We start from the raw sequence: 10,900 nt of genomic DNA, 5'->3' as shown, positions 1-10,900 counted from the left end.
CTCATCATTTAACTTTATATATTGAAATAAGTGTTTTAAGCAGCGTTCATACGAGGCCAACTATTGCACTCAATGAAAGACCAGGCTTACCTTAGGAATCCCCTACCCCTCCCAACTTGTCTTTAAGCCACTGGTTTTGTAAGCATCTATACTACATTAGTAGTATTAGTACTGTTCATTTCAGTATCCCCAGACTACCATTTTTCTACGATTTTTACATCGTTAAGGGGTGAGACGCGGAAGAATGAGTGCATTTCTGGAATTCTTCTTCATTCCTTGATCTTGATTTCCGCCCCATTAGATACTTTTTCGTTTAGTTTTCTTAAAGCGTATAAGAGAACGTCGTGTTGCTCTGATTATGTTATTTTACTTTACCTCAAAATTGTGTATTGATTGCTTATATGCTTATTAAATAATAATTAAAATGGCAAAAAGGCTTTCAGGACTGACAAAGAGTATTTTGTATAATATCATTAAATATGACTGATATTATCTACCGTTGCTAATTTCAAAATGTTATAAAAAAATCAATAACAAATTTTTTTAAAAAGCATTTTAATGTAAAAAATTACTATTATTTTGTAAAAATAAGAATTATCAAATTTTAAGAATAGAAGTTTTCCATTTATTCCTCATAATTTAATGTTTCGGACTCTTACAGTAAATAAAAAGTTCTCTAAATTAATTATTTTATTATGAATTAAAATCTTTTCCTCACAATATTAGAGTTACCTTCAGTTTTTACGCCTAATTAGTCCGCGAATAATCCGAATTCACTTTACTGTTAAATGTAAACATCTCCTCTTTTCATCTTTTCTCTCGCCTCTATTTTGACTAAATAAACGCATCTTGACGCATGCGCAAAAGCTTGGAGGTTTTTCGAATCCGTGAATGGGAAGCAGTTGTGCCTAGATAGCTATTTGCAATCTACAACCCCTTCACAGACTTAACATTTATACAAAATTAATGATTGTGATTTTATAAAATAATAATAAAAATAAGACAATAGGCCATGCATAGAATCCAGCAGTAGCTAGATAAGGTTCACTGATTCATGTACCGTTGTTTCAAAAATAAAACCTTTAAGCAAAATAAGCAGAATTAATGAATAAGATATCATAAAAAGAGCTTAAGGTCCTAATGGCCTTCTCTCGGATTCCAGTAATGACAGAGAATAAGATATCAGCTTTGAAACCGAAAGATTTCAGGTTCAAATTATGATTCCTCTGAATATCGTCCTAGATGTAAGCAAGGTGAAATCTCATCTCGGTACCAGAAAATGGATATAGTCATCTTTCAAAAATCTACTATTTATGCAAAATTATTTAAAAATAGAATTAATGATCATGAGTTAAAAACCAAACAATGGTCTTCGAATACATTCCATTCAGTACCCACCTGGTCAAACGGAAAACATATGTTCTCAATAGAACAAGAAATAACCAGATGGAAATCTAGATTCCTTTCTTTGTACTGGTTGTGGGATGGACTACTGGTGGGGTGGATTACTCATTGTGGGGTCAACTAGTAATACTTTCACAGGTGAAATGCCTGCGGGGTAATTTTCTTTGAAACGAAGGCATTTGTTAGGACTTCTTGTGTACAGCCGATCACCCCACCATCACTGAAATGAAGCAGTGTCGACAAGATTTGTTGTGGCCAAATGCTGTCTTTAGCATAACCCATCCATAACACTGGCCGATTCACCAAATTGACATCCTCTTCGAAGCAGTTGGTCCCCAGAGACAATTTGTTAGGACTATTCTCCAAATGACAACACGGGGAATTTTTTTTCTCATATACGAAGTATATACAAAGAGCAGTATTGTAATTGTGATAGAGATCCTGATTTATCTCAGGATCTCTGAGATAATCTGTTTCAGATCTCCCTGAATCCGAAAAACATATCTTTCGAATTATGACTGTCTGTCTCCCTGTCCTCCCATCTGCCTGTGAACAGAATAATTAAAAACACATTGAGATAAATAGAAGAAATTTTGAGCATTGTTCTTACACCAAATGTTTAGACTTCTATCGAATTTTGAACAAAATCCATTCATTTGAGTCTGCCTGTCCGGTTGTAACTGTGGTTACTGGTTACTATGCATTAACGCCTACCGACGATTAATCGCCAAACAAAATCAACAAAGATTTTGTGCTAATAGGCTCTCTTATAACTGTTGTTGACTTAGTTTAGTTTAGTTAGTTTAATTATGTTAACGTTCCGTTGTAAAGCAACACTAGGGCTATTTTGGTATGGGCCTCATAATTTTGAACCGCGGTCAGATGACGAGGACGATACCTGAGCTGGCACCAACTCTCCGCATCACACCAGCGGAAGGACGTTTAGCCCTGACGGATTTAACGTGCAACAGAGCCCCTTACTGGACGGTTCTTCGGTGGAATCGGGTCTCCAACATAAAACCCTACCGCTCACGGGCCGAAACCTTACCACTAGGCCACCGTGGTCTTAACTGTTGTTGACCAATGACGTACGGTTATAATACACATTTATTAGAAGGCGTACCAGAAATTTTTGTGAAGACTACTTCCACTGTTTTTTATTTTTAAATGAATTACCCAAACTAGAGTTACCGAGCGTGATTTCTACAATTACAAATAGGCTTCTATTAGATATTTAATATATATATATATAGTCCATTGAATTCTTTCCTGGTACAAGTTACTGCAATTAAAAACTTAGCTTGGATTATTCTAATCGTTAAATCCCGTACTTAATATCAATTTGAACATGTTGACGAAATAAAAGAAAGTGCTAAAACCATCCATCCATAAAATCCACAATCATTTAGCTTCCAAGCCGATAAATGATATCTTATAGGCACTAAATATTCATCTCCAATTTTTCTCATTAACTACCTACTGTTGAAAAAATTTAAATTAAGCTGATTACTCCCTCATTGTAAACAACAACTTTTGTATTGAAAATTTCGTAGCTTTAGGGACCTTGTACAACCCAAAATATATTTGAATATATTTATGGCTCATTATATTTAACAGAAAGTAACAAAATATTAAATAAAAATTTCATAACTTAATTTTGAAAATAGAAAATAGTTATACATAATTATCAATTACGGGTCACAACAATAAGAATTATATAAATCAAAAGATAAATAGCCCATGAAAAAATGTTCGAGTCACAGAACTAAATTAGGCTTAAAATTTGAAAATATTCCATAGAAGAAAAATTTCCTTCACTATTCTTCATAGTATCATCTAAGCTTATGCGGAGGGAATTATGCTCGAGATTCAATAGTGTTTGAAGGCAGAATTCAGTTAACGTTGAAAAGACTGAATTTAACAAATATTTTGTAGGCAGGACTCGAAAATTGGAATAGAAATTTATTTACTTGTTGATTCTGTTTATTAATGAGAACAATTATTTTCACAAAGAAAGAGATCAATGATTACCAACATTTAACTTTGGTCAATTTTGAATGTGAAATAAGATATCTCCCGAAGAGTTACACCTAGTGGCCCATATGGACCTCCCTTCGAAACTTTTAAAATTCAATATGTTTTATAATTTTGATATATTGAAAGAGCAAAACGCTTAACTGCAGATTAAAAAGTTTGATTTCAATGTATCGCATATAAATAAAAAGCACAATTGAAATTTAAAAGTAATTAAAAAAATACTTTTATTTTTAACACCTAAATAATATTTAATAATAGGACAGGACATTTTTTTACAATTTAAAAAATTTCACCCTTTTTTGTTTTAGAATTATGAAATGTTGTAAAACTTGTCGATGGTAATTAATTAGGTTATTTTAAAATTAATTTAAAACTTGACTTATTTTAATTTGAGTAAGTTCGACTGCACACACTTTAACCATTTTATTTCTAAGATCAATTTAATTTTGGTACCTCAGAAACTAGAAAATACGGAGCTTCTAATTCAATGCTAAGAAAATTTTCCCATCCTCTTCGAAAACCGAAAAGAGATTTTATGGGGGGGGGGTTAATACACAAAAGAGGTATCTCTTAGCTGATAGTTATTAAGCAAATGTATGTTCGGTCATACGTTGAGTATTCTTCCTGTTCTCTGTTCCCCAAACCCATCAGGCCGAGCCTCTCTAACGAACAAAACAATCAATCCCCCCCTTAACAAATAAATAAATAAAAAATATGGGAATTTTAGTGTAATGTCTAATTACCACGGGTGACTTCCGTAGCTTCGTTGAACGGGATTTTGCGGCCTTTCTGTATTGATAGTTGATAGTTCCAAATTGATAATATCTGAAGGTTTTGGAGCCCTTTTAAAGTTGTGGAGCCGCTAGGCAATTGCCTACTTTGCCTATTCAATAATCAATCCTTGGAAGTAGTATAAAAATAATAACAAAGTTGAGATGCTAAATGCAGGGGGTGGGGATTTTACAGTGGCCCTTATTGTTTTTACACTATTTTTGAAATAAACCTATATGTTTTATTAGTATTTCAATTAGAATTCTTGTTTTAGCAGGTTAACACCGATCCATGTCCCGTCCCTTCAAAATATCACAATTCACATATATGTTTTGCTTATAAAACCTATTACAATATTTAATTGCTCTTACAGTAAAATGATTATATGCATTTTATTGATTTTAATTTTGACAGAAACAAACCAGACTTCGTTTTCCGCCTTGTTATTATTACTATTATTTTAAGTACAATAAAGCATAGTACAAAAGAATACAAATAAAATATTAAAAACTGAAATTCTAAAATTTGTCATGAAAAATTTATTAAATAAAATTGAAATGCTTGGTGTATAAATTAAAATTAATTTTACAATTTCAAGAGTTTTATCTGTTGTTTTAATAAGATAACACGTGCCTTTTTTACCTTTATTATAGAGTAAACATAAGTCATAACGCTTAGAAATAAAACGAGCATTCTGTTTCTGTGAACCTTAAAAAGAAATGAAATTCATAAAGTGGGAAAAAATTAAACCGCCCGAACAGGGACTCGAACCCTGGACCGTTAGGTTAAAAGCCTAACGCTCTACCGACTGAGCTATCCGGGCTCTGCGAAAAATTATAGCATAGAAAGAAACAGTCAAATAAATAGATAACATGTTTGATTTTCTCTTTAGATCGAAGTGAAAAATCAAGATAAATTAACTATAAGAAAGATAAGATCAATATGATATAAAGTATCAAGATAAATTAAAATAAACATTAACAAACTTAATTTTTTAAAAATTAGTAAATGCTTTCACATGTCGAATCATTTTTAACTGGATTTCCATTTTCTTTCTTAAGAATAAAAAATAACCAAGAAAGAAATAAAATTTGATAATACTGATATATTCTGACTGTCAAACGAAGAAAATTAGCATCTCAATTAATTTATTAATTCGCGTCAGTTATAATCTAATTAAAAATTGGTCTAATTTTTTTGTTCTGACGAATAAGGATTTGCCTTCGCTTCCTTGATATAATAAAGAACACAATAATAGACAAATATCATTTCAACTATTAAATCAAATACTGAATTAGCAAAGGAGATATGTCATTTAATATACTCTTTTCAAGTCAATATTATTATGGTTAAAAATGATTTTGAAACTCTCTTTTGATGAATATAATTTTTATTTCCCTTTCATTTTTTTATTTGTTTTTCAAAATAAGGTTTTTAATGAAAACTGAATCAAATTGTTGACATTTTTTTTCTCAATAATTATGAAGTATTTTATTGTGTAAAATTCATTTTTACATCAATTTAAGATTCCAAAAATAAAATTTATAACTATACTAGTTTTATTCTCTTCTTTTCTATTCATTTTTCAAAATTGTAATCAAATTTTTAATTAAAGATGAATAAAAGTTGATTTTGAAACTCTCTTTTGATGAATAAAAGTTTTATTCCCTTTTGATTTTTTTAATTCGTTTTTCAAAATAAGGTTTTTAACTAAAAATAAATCAAATTGTTGATATTTTTTTCCCTCAATAACTATAAAGCATTTTACTGTGCAAAATTCATTTTTACATCAATTTAAGATTCCAAAAATAAAGTTTATAGCAATACTAGTTTTATTTCTCTATAAAAAATATTTTTATAAAATTTTGATAAGTTCTCCAAATTATTCTTCAATATATTTTAGAACAACAGTTTGCAGTGTTTTATTCATTTTTTAATTCCTTTTTCAAAATTGTAATCAAATTTTTAATTAAAGATGAATAAAAGTGTCAGTATTTTTTTTTTTTTCAATAACTTCATAGCATTTTACTCGTATTGCGCAAAACTCATTTTTACACCAATTTAAAAAAAAAAAAAAACAGTTTAGAGACAACAGATTTATTTCCCAAATTCTTTTTCAAATCTAAATTTGATTATTTGTTTAAAAAACATTTTCAATACATTTTAGGACTATAATTTTCCTTGTTCTATTTGTTGAATTTATATTTATGTGCGTTGTAAAGACACTGAAAACATTTTATTTTTCCGTTTACATTTTCGCTGTTATTTAATTAAGAGCAATTTTTAAATCTAATTTTGATAATTTGTCAAAAATATTTCGTCAATATATTTTATAATTATAATTTTCTTTACTTTATTTCTTGAATTTATATTCATGTTCTGAAAATAAATTCAAGACGATCTGAAAACATTGTTTTTTCGTACATGTTGTCGCTGTTATTTAATTAAGAACAATTTTTGCATCTAATTTTGTTCGAAATTCTTTTCAGTATAATTTAAAGCAATAATTATAATAAAGCATGTTGCGACTATACTAAATGCATTTTTGCATGCACATTATCGCTTTTATTTATTTAATTTTGAGCAAAACTGGAAAATAATATAAAAGACGAATTCGAGTCTAAAATAGTATCATGCGTATATCATTTCCGGTTGGAATTTTCTTGAAAAAAAAGTTTATGTTTATCAAGATCAATTTCGGAAAATATAAAAATTACACATCAAACCTTAATAAATGTCCCCCGTAGATATTTTCATATCCTTCAATCTCATAGCAAGTTTTGTTTTATGCTTCGTATTCTAGTGAAGAGAGTGCAGTGCGATCTTTGATGATTCTAATCAACTGAACCTTCTAATATCAGTTATTGGTCTATAATTTAAATATAAAGGCAATACAACAAGTTTCATTTATCTAGCTTCTTGCATTTTTTTAATTATCATATTCACATACACATGGATAGAAAAACGAACAAGCAATTTATACCCTGGCAGATATAGTAAAAACTAAACACTAACCTACAATTCCAATAATAAAATCGCGTGCCACATTTCTTCTACCTCACTTGTCGGATGTTTGAGTTATTACCTTCATATTTGCACAAATAGATGAATCGACAGACAATTTGAATGAATCAACAGATTTGTTCAGATTCCGATGTTGATCTATATTTCTAGTAATATAAGTCATATGCAGACTTAAATTTATCAGGCGTGTTTCGTTTTGAAGTTATTGTGGCTACATGCATAAAATTCCTCTCGGAAAAATGGAAGGCAAAGGGTTCCTTTACATCTAAGTTACGATTTTTCAACATACATTTTGATATTAGAAACAGTTAAAAATTTGATTTGAAAATCCCTTTTCAACTGCTAAAATCTAAGATAGTGCAGTTACCACAAAAATTTAAATACAAACTGTTCATCTTAATGAGTCGCTAATTGGATTTATTTTTCTAAAATACATGATATTTTATATATTTTGATATTAAAAGAACATTATTAATGATTTTTCTACTTAAGAATATTATTATTTTTAAATATATAACATGAAATAATTACTAAAATTTTCTTCTTACCACTCTTTAATACTTTTTTACCATTTGAACTAGCCATATCAATCCGAAAATTTGAATTAAAATAAAATGCGGTCAGAAACGACACAACACTCATATACACATGAGAAAAATTTAACTAAAAAGTATCTGATGGGTATCTCTTCGTTCCGAGCCTCACCTCTTAATGAGATGGAATCATCGAAATGTGGTCGTCTCAGAATCCGCTGACGAACAGTAAGTAAAATATTTCATGAGACTGTAAAGGAAAATATAGGCAAAAGCATTCTTTTTATCTCATTTTCCTGTGACCTTGAAACTGAGGGTTGGGTTGACGAGCGCCTAGCCCCGGCAGGGGCTTATCTCCGGTAAGGAGAGACTTTACAGAGCTTTACTGTCAATACTTTGCCTTGGCCGTCTTCGACGAGATTTGGAGATGGCGAGTGTCCAGACTCATTGTGATTGTCTATAGAAGGACCTTGAAACTGCACTTCCCCCTCCCCTTTTGAAGTGATTTAGATTGAAGGATGTCACATGCCAAGAATCCAGACACACCCACCAATAGACATCGGAGGTTGTGATCCAGTCCCAGAGCGTTTCTTTCAATGTTGAATAGAGATTAACAAAACACTTTTGTTCCCTTTCCCAAGAATGTCGCCATAAAGCCATTCTTCATCCCCTCTCAAAGGCAGCAGCACACTATTCAAAAGGCATTTCTCTAGGGAATTTCTAGTATTGTAATAGTTCCAAGAAAAGCACCTCAACTTCCTTAATTGGTATAAGTTCGTCATTTTATGAGACTCTTCTGATAATTGTCTGAACGCATTATTATCTAATGTATAAAAGTGAATTTTTGTTTGTTCATAATTATGCACTGTTGTACCATTCATTCTATAGCGATAAAACTTTGCCAACTTATTGCTTGTACTTGCGCAAAGGTTATAGGCACAATACAATTATTATATCTAATATACAGAAATGAATTTCTGATTGTTCATACCTTATGCGTTGTCGTACCATTCATCCGAATGCGATAAAACTTTGCCTACTACTTACATGTACTTGCTCAAAGGTTAGAGGCATAGTACAATTTCTATAATCTAATATATAAAAATGAATTTTTGTTTGTTCATAAGTATGCACTGTTGTACCATTCATTCGTTAGCGATAAAACTTTATTGCTTTGAACTAGAAAATCCTCATGTTTCTCACATGTCCAGTTGTATGTTGGGTGCTCACGAGCCGGACAACCAAGAAATTTATTTTTTTTTCTAGAAGACGGAAAAATAACCAATATATATATATATATATATATATATATATATATATATATATATATATATATATATCGTCTACCCTAAAGTATACTTGAATAATGAAATGAGGTAATGAATGAGGTAAAGGAAGAAAGGTACCTTTCATTCCTTTATATATCATTCAATTTCAAAGAATGAATTCATTGTCGAAAAGAAAATAAATATCAATCTTTTTATAATTCCTAATTAAACAAAGCAGTTCTTTCAAATTTCAAACGATATTTCCAAAATTATTTCTTTTGCGGCAGCAATGCTCCGGGTACCAGCTAGTTAATAATAGGCTTGTATATACACACTTAATCACCAGGAATACATGTTGACATGCTGAAAGATAAATTATTACCGCTTTCTAAAGTGCTATTAATTTGAGTTGCATTAATTTTTATTTTATAATATATGACATATATATAAAGAAAAAAAAACTTAAATGTTCAAAGATAAAAAAAAAAAAAAGAAATTATATCTTTAATTCTTAAAGAACGTCAGCATGGCAAATACCACCCTTCATTTCCACCAAGAAAAAAAAATCCTTATACGGAATTACACCCCTTTATTTCTATAGTGTTGTCTGTGGGGATACGATTACGATTGCTCAAAGTTTTATTTCAAATGCTAAGATCTGGAATATGATTCTTACCCCAACATTTAAATCTGAAAAAATTTTGAATCAAATCAAAGACCAGTAAGAACACTCGTGTTACTAAACTTGTTATTCACTTTCTTCAAACAAATCAGGAATTAAAAATGGCTGAATTCTAATTTAAAAAATTGAAATGGTTCCCCCCCCCCTCTATTTTCTCTTATACAATAGAACTTCAGTTATCCGGACCATTTGCGGAGAGAGGGACCTTTAAACAAAATTTTACCAAGACAGCAAAATGGTTGACTTTGATGAACACTTCTAACACTAACGTCTTCATAAATATGTAAACGTACAAAATGTGAGCATTGTTTTTGTTTCCTATGAATTAATATATTATAAAAAATTGTTACCCCCCTCCCCCCCGAAAAAGAAATAATGTTTTTCTTCAATTATTTGGATATTCAATTTCTCGAATTATTGAAAATCGTAGAAGGCCGAGAACGCTTATATTATAAAATGAGTGGCATCTCCCCTATGACCCCTTTCTCATCTCGTTAATGTGATTAAATTGAATTTTCTAATGACCAATGCATTTAACAGGACAAGTAAATTATCATGTATTTAGGATTCATGGGTTTTTACCCCTTTCTAATTAAGGTATAATCTCATATTAATCCCCGATATAATTTACTGAATCATCATCAAAGATTTAAAAAATTATGCTCAACATATTTTGTTTGTTACTCATTTATCATTCCAGTCTGGCGGAAGATCAAAGACCGTAGAACTTAGGCACTTCCAAAACCACCACCCACATCATGGTTACGTGGCCAGAGCGGACAGTGGCTACAGCGGACACGTGAGAGGAGCTGGGTGGCCAGAGCGGACAGTGGCTACAGCGGACACGTGAGAGGAGCTGGGTGGCCAGAGCAGACACTTTTGCACCTATTGTGTTTGTTTCCCTAATCAGTCATATGTCATCTATTGTGTAGTTTCGAGCTTCGCACCTGCTGTAGAGATAAGCCGATATTTTTGAGAGAGAAGGCCTTTCTCCAAATATGTCCATTAAAGTATAGAATGTATGTGGACAGCGTCATAGGACAAATAATTCTGTAGAAGGGTGGAATTCCAAATTAAATGCAATCACTAGCAGAAACCAGCCTAATGTCCACTTATTAGTTAAAATATTAAAAGAAGAAACACAAAAAGTGTCTTTTAATTTGAAATCCAGAGAGTTAGGC

The 10,900-nt window shown here is 30.9% G+C and overlaps 1 non-coding gene across 1 annotated transcript; it reads right to left on the bottom strand.

Annotated features, from left to right (window-relative positions):
• Positions 1 to 4,962: 4,962 nt before the first annotated feature.
• On the bottom strand, positions 4,963 to 5,035 carry Trnak-uuu (transfer RNA lysine (anticodon UUU)). Its single transcript has one exon. It is a non-coding gene; the product is annotated as a tRNA-Lys (tRNA).
• Between the last annotated feature and the right edge of the window lie 5,865 nt (positions 5,036 to 10,900).

The sequence above is a fragment of the Argiope bruennichi genome, chromosome 10, assembly GCF_947563725.1.
Source record: "Argiope bruennichi chromosome 10, qqArgBrue1.1, whole genome shotgun sequence".
Lineage (NCBI taxonomy): Eukaryota > Metazoa > Arthropoda > Arachnida > Araneae > Araneidae > Argiope > Argiope bruennichi.
This window is presented reverse-complemented; position numbering and strand designations above follow the sequence as displayed.